This window comes from Canis lupus, chromosome 1 (assembly GCF_011100685.1).
Source record: "Canis lupus familiaris isolate Mischka breed German Shepherd chromosome 1, alternate assembly UU_Cfam_GSD_1.0, whole genome shotgun sequence".
Taxonomy (NCBI): Eukaryota; Metazoa; Chordata; class Mammalia; order Carnivora; family Canidae; genus Canis; species Canis lupus.
The window spans coordinates 58,706,578-58,719,882 of record NC_049222.1 but is presented as its reverse complement, the minus strand read 5'-3'; the positions used below and the strand labels follow the sequence as shown (position 1 = coordinate 58,719,882).

Here is a 13,305-nt window from a genome sequence, read left to right as displayed (position 1 = left end):
ATGGGAAAAGAGAACAGGAAAGAAAAAAGAGGAATTAGAAACTCCAGGAAAGCCAAAGGTCATACAGGAAAGGAAATGTTACCATAGTACACTACTGTGTGGACCATATATACACAAGATTGCTGTTTTGAATACACTGTTGCTACTTTGTAAGCATAATGATCAATTTTTAAAAAGGGTAATATTACTATGTTGGTATGTAAGATAGGCGGGTGTTAAAAATTCTAAGTCCTCACCTATCATAACAAGAAGGAAGTAGATGTTTAAATTTTTAAATGTCTAAAAATTTTTTAAAAAGGAAATAGCAGGAAAGGCATATTATTTAGAGAAACTAAGGTAACCGCCAGAAGAAGCAGCTATAACAGTTTAAAATAGATAACGTGGGAAGTGGGACTGGGTGGTAGTGGGGTGGGATATGGTGCAATAGGAAGGAATTATAAAATCTTGATACTATTCCATTTTTAAAATATGTACATGGCACATGTTTAAGTAGGTACGTGTATGTGCATACTTCTTTTTAAGAGACTTGTGTAGTTACTGTGCTTAACTCCTATCCAAGAGTGTAGAGCTTACTGTCATTGTTTAAAGTAGACTTCAGCTTCTTGATGCAAGATTTATGTTTTCATACCTACTGTGCCACAGAAGAAACATAAATGCCAGTTGGAAATAAAACTCTGTTGATAAGATTTATTACAGGCTGCTGTTTCTCTGAAAATTTAAGTTCTAACCTCTATCGGAAGAGAGAAGAGAGAAGCAATTTGCCTTTTTCACCTGGTCTTAGATTTCCTTAGCTTTCACTGCATAATATATTATGCACCAATTAAGTTATCTTTAATTAAATGAATATTCCTGCCTAAATGATCTCATCTTGAGTAAGCAGCTGAGTACTGGGAATATGATTGTTCAGACACGGAAGGGACAGAGTTCATTTTAAGTGCTTTATATTAGGTAAACTATACTTCCTCAATTGCTCAGAACTGGTAAATATAATTATTCCCGCTGCAATAAAAAGTTAAATAGGTTAGATATTGGCTAGAGAAATCAACAATGAGGCCTGCTAATCATTGCTATTACAATCTTCTGCTTTATTTTTAGATGTGTCTCATAACAGACAAAGCTGAGTGGCAAGCTAAAGCTTTGAGAATAACTCTGACTAGCCTAGGAGATTTTAGTAGGAAGGAAATGTTAATGGAAAGCATGTTCTCTCTCTGGGCCTAGATATTACAGGGGGAAGGAGGCTGTGGAAAAAAAAAAAAAAAAAAAAAGCTGATAAGTCATCTGATTCCTTTCTTTTCCCCCACCCACCTCATGTTGAAAGAAAAACTGTTTTCCTGATGAAAAGAGGCAAAAAGCTTCCTTGATGTCCTTGGTCATTCTCAAGATAGGTTCTGAACTTCATGTGAAGGCTTTAGATCAGATCTGTCCTGCAAGGAGAATTTAATGTTACCTTGACATGATAGGGAAATTGTCACAAACAGAATGAGTAGAATCAAAGGAAGAGTTATATGTGATGCAATGATGCATATATAATTATATAATTAATATTGTACAATATCTACAAATATTAAATGGCCTCTAGTATACATGATAAATAACCACATATAAAGGCTTCATGTTCATGTACTTGAAATCATGGCTAACCTTCTCAAATGAATCCATTTCATGTCATCTTTTTATCCTCTTATCTGTCTCAATTTGACTTAGGGAGTCAAAATTGTTTCTTGAATATTTAACAACTTTTGGTCACGTTAGTACATTTATGACTTTGCCATATACTATATATCTACTGCTAACTGAATATGTTTCTTTTAATTGATTTACTTTTAAACTGAAATACTAGAGGCCTTGTTCTATGAGAAAAATAATGAAATTGGTTTTTATTTAGTGATATTTGTATCACTCCTCTATAAACTCTACAAAGTATGGTAAAAGAGTAATGTTTGCAATTAAGGCCAAACCAACCTGTTTTTAAACGCTAGCCCCAGAACTTACCGACAATGTTCCATAACTCAAGTTAGTTTTTCTGAGTCTCAGTTTCCTAAGGTATACAAAACAAATAAAGATATTTTCCTTGTAAGATGGCAGGGGGTTGAATAAGATAGTATCCAGAGAATACTTAACACATGGCAGGTGTTTACTCACTAAAGATCATTTTCAATGGTGTATTTTCCCTTTGCATATGATTTTCTCCAATCGTCCTGAAGGAGATAACAAAAAGAAAGTTTCTCTGAATAAATATCGTTTCCCTCACCTTTCCTTCTCCTGAGAAGTGCCAAATGCACTGCCAGCAGATGCTTTTTTACTGGCAAAGATCAGACTCTGTTTGCCAAGTTGAAGAAGGATTAAAGTGGAGAAAGATTTGTAACTAAGGTTAAGGACCTTGAGATACCTTGGATTATCCAGGGGAGCCCAACCTAGTCACATGAATCCTTCAAATCAGAGAAGCCTTCCCAGAGTGAAGAGAGAAGGAGACGAGACAGGACAATGGAAAAAATGGTCAAAGAGATGCAAAAGTGCTGGCTTTAAAGATGGAGGACGGGGGCGGGGGGGGGGGGGGGGGGGGGCGGGGACAAGGCAAGGAATGTGAGAGGTCTCTAGAAGATAAAAGGCAAGGAACTATATTCTCCCCTAAGGCCTCCAGAGCTGTCCAATACTAAATATCTGTCATTTCAAAACACCAAGTGTGTAGCACTCCATTGCACCATAAACGAAGAAAACCATTAAGAAGTTGTAAGAAATGAAATTGTTTGGGTCACACCCAGGACATACTAAACCAGATGCTCCAGGAGTGGTGCTCAGCATTCTGTGCTTTAGCAAGCCCTCCAGGTGCTTCTCCTGCTGAAGTCTGCACACCTGCCTGCCTCCACTTCCTCACCTCCAGTTTGTCGTTCTACTATAATCTGAACTCATCCCCCATCACTCACTATACCTACCCTCAAGTCATCCTTCAAACAAATACTAATGACTCCCAGTCTCTACCTCCAGCACCAGCCTCTCCTGTGCTCCAGTTCTAAATTCCAAATTGCCTTCTATGTATCTACCGCTGTTCCCAGGGGGGCCTGAGATTCAACCTGTACCCCTGTCCCAGCCCACTTTTACCCCAACAAACCCGCTCCTTCTCTTACACATCTCCTCTTATGCCCTGATCAGCCATCGCATGGCTGAGTCATCTTTGATCCTCTTTCACCCTTATGTTTCACAAACAAGTGCTCACTAATCATTTCTATTTTTAAAATATCTTTAACTTTATCCCTTTTGCTCTTTTTCCTGTCAATGCCTATAAGCTCTACTTCAGTGTTTCTCAAAGTGTAATTTCAAACAGTAGGAATCATGTATGGTACTTGTCAAAATCACCAAAATCACCAGAATCACCCATGGAACTTGTCAAAATTCCTGGAATCCAATCAAGATTTACCTGAATTAGACTGTTGTGGGGCCAGGGGTCTGAGAATTCACATTTTAAGTAAATAACCTAGGTGGTTTTTATGCTACCAAATTTTAAGGACTACTGCCCTAGGTTGGTTTTCACTGTGGACTTGAACTCTATTCCTTGGCCTGCATAATAGTCTTTCTCCTGCTGCAAAACAAATTAGTGACTTAAAACAATATACATATATGATCCCCGACTTTCTGTGGGTCAAAAGCCCAGATACGGCTGGGCTGGCTTCTCTACTCAGGGTCTCTCAAGGCTGCAGTTAAGGTGTTGGCTGGGCTGTGTTCTCGTGTGGAGGCTCAACTAGGGCAGATCTACTTCCAAGCTCCTTTAGGTTCCTGCCAGGATTCATTTCCTTGTGATGTATGATCGAGGATACTGGCTTCTCACTGACCAAAGGCTGGAGCTTGCCTTCAGGTTTTAGAGGTCCTGCAATTCTCTGCTACTTGCTTTTCAAGCACTGATAAAAAGAGGAAATTCTGTCTTTCTCCTTTAGATAAATGCCCTACTGATATCAAATAAAGGAGATCTTTCTTTTTGAAGATGGTGTGAATCTAGATTTCAACTGAATTTCATGATAGTTAAATGATTTAAATATTGGAGAAAGCTAAATCCCAATGTTACAGAAAATATTATTTGCAAAGTCTGTGTATGAGACTCTAAGAGATGTTTTAAAGTGCACATTCTAGAACTCTATTACCAGATTTCTTTTTCAGTAAATCTTCATTTTTAACAAGCACCTAACCTAAGGATAATGATTTGGTAATCACTATGTTATAGGATGTAATGAAAATAAATGCATGTAGGTTAAAGTGTCTTATTTTAGATTGTAAACCAACTCTTTGAACAGAGTTTATAAAATTACACGCAAGAGGAAAAAAACCTTTCAATGACGCTAGTGATGATTTATCTACTTTCAAAATTATGCAATAATGAATAGTTCAAATCAACGGTATAATTTTACAAATCTAACATTCCATGGTGATAGATCATTACCCTAATATTTATGAAATTAATCTGAATTGTTACAGTAGAATTCCACTAAATTTAATTAGCTGAAAAATTTCAACCAGTTTTATGTAAATCATTCAATAAGGAACAAATTCCATCTTTCCTTTGCTCAACAGCAATATTTTAATTTCTACAGTTTTCCATTTCATATTCAGAGTGTATTTTTGATGGGAGCATGGCCTGAGTGATGCAACACAATGCAATATAAATCTATCAACCACCAAACATCAGAAAGAGAAAAAGTCTATAAAATCATGTTAAAAATTAATCTAGCCCTGTCCATCTTCTAGTATCTCTTAGCTTTTACAGAAAGCAAATTACAGATTATTGGAATATAAATTCATATTCTTAGTTTACTGTCCTGCACCAAAACATCCATAAGCAAGATTGATTGATTGATTGATTGATTGATTGATTGATTCTTGCTCTGCCTCCCTGGGAAGCTCTGTGTGGTCACATCTAGTAAGCATAGAAACTCGAGGCACAGGATTTTATGTCTTTCTTTTTGTATTCCTTTATTGACCTCTAGGATTTTTCCCCACAGTAAATCCAGTTAATTCATATAATACGGTGACCTTCCTCACCACTTCCATCCCAAATTATCTAGATTAGCTGAGTGATTGTTCCCTAATACATCAATCAGTGGTATAACCTTTCATTGGTTCCCTGTGCTTTGAGTAATTCAATTCAACACACTATCTCCAGTAGCCAAAAAGGATGAGACACTAAGGGGGATGAAAATATGTACAAGACAGCAGCCCTCAGCAGCTGGAAAGAGAAAAGGTATGACAACAGATAACCAATCTGCATGTGGTATAATGTAGAAAATTCCTCAGAGCTGTTACAAAGTTCAGAATACATGTTCAGAATTTGACACTATTGCTTATTATTCTAAGGAAATAAGGTCTGAAATTTCTAGGCACAGCAGATGGCTGGCAGAGTCCAGGAAGATCCAAGACTTCCTAAGAGAAGCATTAACTATGCACTCGTTCATCTGCCAAAGTCCAGCTTGGTTATTCACATTTGACTTTCAGATGTCCTCTAGTCACCTGCACAATATACCAGGGCTACCAAATACATGGGACCCTCAACAATTCTAAGGAGTATTTCAAGGTGTGATGGCCATGGTTGGTGTGTTATGGTTTGAACTTATGATTTGCCATCTGTGTCAGGCTATGATGCAAAAGGAATCTCCAGTTCTGCAAGAGCCATTAAATTAAAATGATTAAAACCTGCAAAGGGCCTGATAGGTTTGCTTTCTTCAGTCTAGGCACTTTCTTTACATGATTTAATCATGTCACTCCTGTGTATTTATCACGTTTAATGCAATTCTTTTAAAAAGTTGATACCAAGTTTTCAATAAAATTATTCCTGATTATTCCAAGTTTCTTTTCAGGCATTTGTCTGAAACAACATCTGGTTTCAGAGTAGAGACAAAAATACTGGAAGCACCAGACCACAGTTCCCTCTCTTGGGTGCAGTTTTAAAAAGTACACAGTTACGTGCATCATTTACTCACAATAGTCAGTCCTCAGTGATTATTGAGAAGGAAGAATGGCTTCACTGTATGGGAATGTTGCGCCAGCAGTATACAGAGCTTTGATTGGGGGGTGAAGGAAGGTGGCACGGTGATGGAGGATGGCTTTTGACCCATTTCTGATTTTCAGAAACAATCAGCCTTTTATGCAGTGAATAATTTAAAAAATATGTCAACAAAAATACGGAGAAAAAAATTCATACACATTACCTAATTTCTTTTAGGACATTTTGCCGTATTGTCAGGTTCTTAACCCAGAGAGGAGTCTTTGAGAGGCATCAGACTGGGTGAGGAGAGTAGCATATACAGAAAGGAAAGAAATGAAATCTTTTTGTTAATTAAGATTTTTGTCTCCTTTGTTTTCAAAATTGTCTACAATGGAGCAATAAATCTTACTTCACTGAAAATTTATAGTGAAAAAAACTTAGAATATTTCCACAGACATCTGATGACAAATTAAATATGAAAATTTATGGGAAAGTATAAAACAAAAGAAATGGTAGGTTTTACCCAAAGAGGATTCCTTCTCCCCTGACTATGGACTGTAGCTCTCCAATCTTCTAGTAATAACATGACGATGCGACATTAAAACTTAGCTGTTTTTTTTCTATAATAGAAATACGAGATACAGAAGAATCATATGTCATATCCCCTAAATCCATGTACTAGAAGATATCTTTAAGAAACAAACCTTCATGCTCCCTAAAAATAATTACAAATTAAGGACAATACCAAATATATTGATGTAGTGAAACTTAAGGACTTAGTGGTTTTTCTTTTTCACTTGTTACCAATTATTTGAACATCATGAGCAATCAACATCTTCCTTAATTAAAACTAGAACATCTCTTATATGATTTTCTTATAAGGTGAGGTTTCTCTCTCAGTGTCTTATAAGGTGTTTTCATTTGGTATGACTGCATTTCTTTTGTGTGTGTGTGTTTCATTTTAAAAGCATATATTTTCAGGTTTAAATTTTTTTTTTTTTTCAAAAACCTCATTCTGATTTTATTATTAAAAAAATAAGGGAGGCCGGGTGACTCAGCAGTTTAGCGCCACCTTCAGTGGAGGGCCTGATCCTGGGGTCCCAGGATCCAATTCCACATCGGGCTCCCTGTGTGGAGCCTGCTTCTCCCTCTGCCTGTGTCTCTGCCTCTCTCTCTCTCTCTGTGTCTCTCATGAATAAATAAATAAAATCTTAAAAAATAATAATAATACAAATAAAAAATATCTCCCTTAAGATTTCAAGGGCTCTACCACCATTACTTTAAAGACGACACACTTTGCTCAATTTAGAACAGTCAATTTAATATTCTGCTAGGGCAATAACATGATATAGATGCAAATAAAAGGCATTTTACAATCCCATTTAAGTTGGTCTCTTTTAGATCTCATTCTGAGTATATATGAGCTCAGGAAATAATAGCGGATCAGCCCTCTGTTAACACTAACAACAGGTTTTCTTTCTTAAAACTTTAAAGGTCTTCTAACTGAAGTTTGTGCACCTTCCTAACGTAACAGATTCTGCAGACACTTAAATCACTGGTAGGAAGCTCAGTCATGAAAAAAACCCCTCTGAGCTGATATATGGATTCTTTACTTCTAGTTACTTTTTCTAAAAATAAGAAAAAAATTAAGTGTAAATGTAGTGGAAAATGCATAAAACTGTAGTTTAACTATGATTTAAACAATGGAGAAAGGTCCCATGTTATACAAACAGTTAAATAACATCAAAGAAGATACCAAACACATATACAGTTGACCCTAGTACAGCAATAAGGGTTAGAGGCACCAAACCCCACACAGTTGAAAATCTAAGTGTAACTTCTGACTCTCCAAAAACTTAACTACCAATCGCTTACTGTTGACCAGTAATCTTATCAATAAGGTAAAGTCAATTGACACATATTTTGCACATTGTATATATTGTATACTGTATCCTTTTTTTAAAAAAAAGATTTACTTATTTATTTATTTGAGAAAGTCAGAGAAAGAGAGAGAGAGAGGAGAGGGGTAGAGGGAGAAGAAGAGTGGGGACAATGTGGGGCTCAATCCCAGGACCCTGAGAGTATGACATGACCTAAGCTGAAGTCAGATGTTGGACGCTTAGTGACTGAGCCATCCAGATGCCCCTGTATGTTGTATTCTTACAATAAAAGAAGCTAGAGAAAAGAAAATGTTAAGAAAATCATCAGACAAAATACATTTACAAAACTGTAATATCAAAAAAAAAAAATCCACACCTAAAATGGACCCACACAGTTCAAATCCATGTTGTTCAAAGGTCAACTGTATATACATAAATTTAATATATATGTTTGTATGTATATAATGTGTAAAGTCTTTATATCTCTATATAATAGGTCTATGAGCATCTCCATGTGTCCATTTTTCTAGTGATAGCATTTGTTTGAAGCGATCAACTAATCTATCTTTAGTTCATTCTTGATTTGAATTCAGAAAAAGAAGCAAAACCCATCAAGAAAAAGCAATTTTAGAGGGATAGGAATTGGGGCCAAACAGGTTGTATAATCTATTTCCTCTAAAAATAACCAACAGAAGGCCTGGCAGCCTGTCTTACTTATCAGCAGCTTCCCTTCATTAAATCTAATTGCTATGCGGAGGCCATTTCAATTGATGCATGTAAAAAGCAATTTCAAGTCCACGATGGTGGCCTCCAGCCTCCCTGGGGAGTAGATGGTCCCTCGTGCTCCTTTTCATGTCTTCCTTAGTATGGAAGGCAGTAAAACTACTAGCGACTGTCCATTCTGTTACTTGGTTTGAACTCGCCCGTAAGTTTATCAAGAGGATTCAGAATATATTTGGAATTGTGATATGCAAATGATGTAACTAAAGAGAGAGAGAAGGAAAATGAATGAATGAACAAATGAACAAATGAATGACTGAAATATGGTGCTTGAGCTTGGGCTTAGGGACCACATTGTCTGGTTTCAACCCTGGATTGTGTGATCATGGATAAGTTACTTAATTTAGTGTCCACATCTATAAAATGCAGAAAAGAGCAGCACCTGTCTTGTTATAAGGGTTAAATGTGTTAATGCATGTTATCTATCATCTCTGTTTTAATAAATATCTCCAATTCAAGGGGCAAAATGATACAGAATTGTATCTTATTTCAAAAAATGTTGGTCTTTTTCATTCATTCACCCATCCATCCACTTCATACTGTCTGATTTTATATTCAGCATCTTTTACTTACCAAATCTCATCTAATGAGAAAGACACTTAAGGCTTCTGAATGTTTTGGGGTGAATCTAGATAATAACTAACCCTAGCCCATACCATTAGACTTCGTCTTCCTTAAACTGTATTCTTCAGCCATTTTCCCTTTTGTGCTGCCAAGGCATGACTTGGGTAAGGGTGGGAAGTTTCAGCTGACAATACAGAAGCCACTCTCCTAAGTTGCTTCAGTGTACCAAATAACAGATCTGATATTTACTTTTTCTTATAAGAGAATCCAGGGTTGACAAGAGTACTAGCTAGCTAAGGTGCACTCTGTTCTGTCACAGTGAATATCCGAGGTAACTGAAACGTGTGGAATGCATTTTTACTGGGCTCAGTGATTTAATATTATGGTATATGCCTTCTCACAACCTGAATTACTAATTAAATTATTCTTATAACTATGAATTGCAATAAAATCATCTCACTGAGGTTAACGTCGTGACATCTTTTATTACCAGAAGAATATTTTTAAAGCCCCCACAAACAATTTCAGTGAGAAATGAAATATTGTTATATCTCAAAAAGGTTATGAATAGCTTTTGGTACTGACAGCACATTTCTCCAGATTCTATGTTCTGAAGTTGAAATTTTCATTATATTTTCATTGCACTGAACCTAAATTAAAGCTGATCTTATTATAGAAAAAGAATTGCATTCTATTTTAAGAACGATTCTTCCAATTCCAGCTTATTGTAATGTCAGAGGCCAATAGAAAAAGAGCAAAGTAACTATTTATTAGAAAGAAAAATATGATTATTGAGACAAATAGCACTTTTAATAAGTTGACTATTTCAAGCTACTTAGGGATCCCACAATTGAAATATCCACTTAGTAACTGTGAAGTTGCTTTGGAAAGTCCTAATAGCTAATTCTCTAAGTACACTTTTCTTTCTATATTCCCCACCTTGTTCCATAAAAATCTCAAGGTGATCTGAAGGAATGTGTATAGATCAATGGGATTTAAAAAAGAAATGAGGACCTCCAGTCTATGAAATACAAATGTCTGGAAATAAGATACAGATCAGTTCAGTCCTTAAGTTAAAACAACAATTTCCAATGTGCACAGACCCTATATAATGAAAACGAATCAATTCCTTGGGTCTCTGATTTACGGAGCATCTTTGGAGAAGCCAGGCTGTTATTGCAAGAAAAAGGACCTGATCCTTTGGAGCTCCAAACTTCTTACATTCTTTACCACATTCCAAAAATTGGAAATGGACCCCCAGTACAGCTGTGTATCTATTCATGGATTTATATATGCATAAATCTATGCCAATGTACTATATACAATATAAAATACATGAAAAAGGCAACATAAAATAATCAAAAGTGTATTATATTGTTCCTGTGCCCCAGGGAATCATTTTCCCCATTCCACTCCCACTCAATGTGATAGGAAAGCACAATGATGTCTTCCTAACATTGCCTACTGATGAAGAATCTCTTCCGTCTCCCTCCCCAAGCATCACTGCCTGCCTTTGACCCAAACGTTTCCATACTTTGTATTTTGCAAGTCACTTCCCTCTAAACAACAGAAACCCAAACCTCAAATTTCTCTTCCTGCTCTAGTACCTGGCTGTCTCCATTTCTCAAAGACTTTCCTGTGAGGAATCATTAACTTGTTCTACCAACACAAGATACTGAATACAACCACCAGACCTCATCTGCTCTTGACTTTTCCCAGAACCCTTGAAATCAGAATTTTTCCAGTATTTTACTTCCACCATAGCAACTTCTCACAGCATTCCAAAACCTTATTTGACAAAATATACAAGTCAAAGATTAAAGTGATAGCTTTTTGGCAGGTTAATCTCATATCAAATTAGGAAGAGAAATTGTTTTTCTTTTTATTATACCTTCTTAGATGGTTAACTTATATTAGGTCTTTAAATTTCTGCTGTAGAACTCATCCACAAAAATCATACAGCGTTCAATATTATCCTTAGAATTCCATAGCACTGCCTCCTCTTGCTCCAGGCCATCAAAGTCACTGCTGCCTTCAGAAGTATCCTCTGAGATGGGCCCAAGTGTGTATCTGTCCAGGTAGCATCTCAGGCCCATGCAATAATTTCACTATTAAAGCCCATATTAAGGCAAACGTTTGAACAGCAAGTTGTAAACGTCTCTAGCATGACATTGGTACAACAGTGCAGTAAACACTAATCAAACTAATTCAGTGCTTAATTTCATTTGCCCCTGCTAAATGGCTCATGTGATGTGGCAACCTTAAAGGCAGCCTTCTCATAGACTCTGGAGTTTAAATTTACATGAGGCAGAGGTAATCACTCCCAAATGCAATTAACTCATTACCACCAAATCTATACGTGGAGAACTAAATTAGGACTAGCACACTTTTCACCCTTAATTTCTTACTATCTTTGTTTGCTTGTTCTCTTTAAACAGTGATTACTGACAAGGTAAAAAGAATATAGTCAGTGCTGTCAAACAACATGGTCTAATAAGCAAAACAAGGGCAAATCATTTGTTTTTGTTTTCAGTTTTCCAAAATGCGATGTGATACATGATAAAGACCGATTCTCCACTACCCCAGGGCATTAATTATCAAGATAGTGATTATCAAGCTCAAGGAAATTCCCATAAAAAGTCTTCATATAAATACAAACCGTTTTGCTCTTCTACACTTGAATACACACACTCTTCTGAGCTTCATTGATCTAGAATACAAGATATCAACTTCACCACTTATTATAATAAAGTTGACTGTGGTTATTTTGTCTGCCTGAGAATGCAATCAGATTTGAGTTGCAAAACTAGCCTCTATCAAGCCTTTATAGATTGATTTAGTGTTGGCTGAATATTCATAGATTCAAAGCACTATCTAGAATATCAAAGAGGACTGCTTTCCTCTGGAAACCTGTGATCAATTGAGCTGAAGCATCAAAATGCCCTATTTTTTATGTTTCTGTAATCTGAAATACTGAATAGATGTTATGAAGCTAGCCTTGCTTTTGAGATGTATATTAATCTGTCCATACTGAGTCAAGATTTACTTCTCAGAAGAAATGGTATTAATTTTTAAAGAAAATAGGGAAGTGATGTTATAGTTAGAAGAACACAAAATTATTTTTAAGAATGACATCAAACTTAAAATTATATATTTAAATTGTATTTTAAGCCAAGGGCATTTTAATAATAAAATAACCCTATAGATAATTATACACGCTAAAGACAAAAGACGTAATATCAATACTACCTAACATTGTCTGAATTGACTGAAAATCCTTAATGTCTTGCTGCCCAACCAAAGATCAACCCCAGACATGCTTGAAAGCGTTCTTAAGTCAACACCTTAGGCATTTTCTCCAGTGTCTGCCTGCCATTGCATGTTCTAGTTCTTCTTGTCCCGGTTTGGTAGATGCAAAATCTGTCAATTCCGCACCCAGTTTCCACCCTACAGATTGGCACTTCAGTTATATCAGCTAGGGCTTTCGGTGGGCTTTGCCCTGGAGTAGTTTCCTGATCTCCCATCTCCTCACTTTGCAGATTTTATGGAATAAGGGAGGTATGTCCCCTCCTTGCATTGTCTAAGCTCCTTCCCATTTGGAACAAGACCTCAGACAGAAAAGAAAAGGCCTAGAATAACCGAGGACCCAGCTACACACCCAGGGGATTAGGACTCACTTTGAGATCTTTAATGTCAAGGATAATCCCAGGGACAAAGCTGAAGGGGAGGAGCAGAGCCAGGACAGAGGAAAATGCCACACAACTCTTTCTTTAGAAGCTACAGAATGGCCTCTGACTTCTGACTCTGAACCAAAGTCCAGCCTGTCATGGATGCAAAGGCAACCTTGACCTTTTGCTTGGGATCATTCCTCAGCCTACCTGGTTTGATCATGGGTGCCAGCCAATGACCAAGGAACTGCTGTCTCCAGAGGCCTTCTTACCCAAATATTTTTTGGCTCAGGCCTTGTCCATAATATACCTCTAACTCTTCCTGTGCTTATCATTTCAACCATACCCTCACAATCCGTAGTTATGGTTCAGTATCTAATAATCTGATGCCTTACCACCCAAACTATCAGTAATGTTTCCAAGAATAACTTAAGATATCTCCCAG

The 13,305-nt window shown here is 36.7% G+C and overlaps 1 protein-coding gene and 1 long non-coding RNA gene across 3 annotated transcripts in view; both read right to left on the bottom strand.

Moving 5' to 3' along the window:
- SLC35F1 (solute carrier family 35 member F1) overlaps positions 1-13,305 on the bottom strand; it is a 387,573-nt gene that overhangs the window by 236,370 nt on the left and 137,898 nt on the right. The gene's annotated exons all lie outside the window — the stretch shown is intronic.
- The window catches only part of LOC111096073, a 109,013-nt gene that overhangs the window by 42,906 nt on the left and 52,802 nt on the right, over positions 1-13,305 (bottom strand). For both annotated transcript variants that reach the window (XR_005353819.1, XR_005353820.1), the window contains exon 2: positions 1,306-1,424. This is a non-coding gene — a long non-coding RNA (uncharacterized LOC111096073). The remainder of the gene's footprint in view (positions 1-1,305; positions 1,425-13,305) is intronic.